The sequence below is a fragment of the Sinocyclocheilus rhinocerous genome, unplaced genomic scaffold (genome assembly GCF_001515625.1).
Source record: "Sinocyclocheilus rhinocerous isolate Xijiao unplaced genomic scaffold, SAMN03320098_v1.1 scaffold3939, whole genome shotgun sequence".
NCBI lineage: Eukaryota > Metazoa > Chordata > Actinopteri > Cypriniformes > Cyprinidae > Sinocyclocheilus > Sinocyclocheilus rhinocerous.
The window spans coordinates 51,823-52,746 of NW_015631054.1; positions in this window are offsets into that span (position 1 = coordinate 51,823).

Here is a 924-nt window from a genome sequence, read left to right on the forward strand (position 1 = left end):
ACGGCGGCGATCGAGATCGCGGGGATCGCACATGATCTGGCGGATGGGTTGGAGACGGGCTCTCCCTATCTCCACGCGCGTTCCCTAGATCTAGCGCTCTCTCTCGAGGTTCGGAAGCCCGCGCTGCGGTTTCTTCCCTCTCTGAGTGAGAGCTCCCTGCTGCTGCTATCTTTCTCCGAAGAGTGGCAACGCGTGCATTACATAATTTTCGGTTTTGATATGAATCTTTTCACACCAGACCGTGTTTACTTGTCTGGTTGTTTGACTGCATTTAATTCTGAGGAATTAAATGATGTATATTCATCTAGCTTTGAGAAGTTATATATATATATATATATATATATATATATACTCTCTATACAGCGAGCTCTTGGGATAAAATTCTCGAGTGAGAGCACGGTGTTTACCTTTCTTCCTCCGAGGCCCCAGCCATGTTCCAGCACCTTGTTCAGGGAGCGTCACTTCTCACACTCCTTAGAATTTTGGAGTCAGAGTGACGCTCCCGTGCCGAAGGCTTCTAGCAGAAGGCGGATCTGCGGACCATCATTCTCGCTGTATAGTCTTCGGCTAAAACGTCCTGACTCCTATGGCCCAGGGCTGGCCCCCTCTGGGGAAGAATGGTGTGCACCTCATTATACGGTGCCCGTCTCTCCTCAGTGCCATCAGGAGATCAGTCTGTCAACCCTGCCACCTCCGGTGCTTCAGGGCACAGCGGTCTCCAGCGAGCGCAACTCTCAGTGTCCGCCCGGAAACGTAGTGGTTCTGGGGGGCTTGCTACCTTGAAGGAGGTCTCTAGAGCAGCTAGTTCGGTCATCCCCTGCCGGTCCTCTGCTTCAGGGCACCGAACTGGCCGCTCTAAGTACACCAGAGGCCAGTCTCGAGAGACTGGTTCCCTTAGTAGGTCACCTGGCGGTGTGGGAGCCC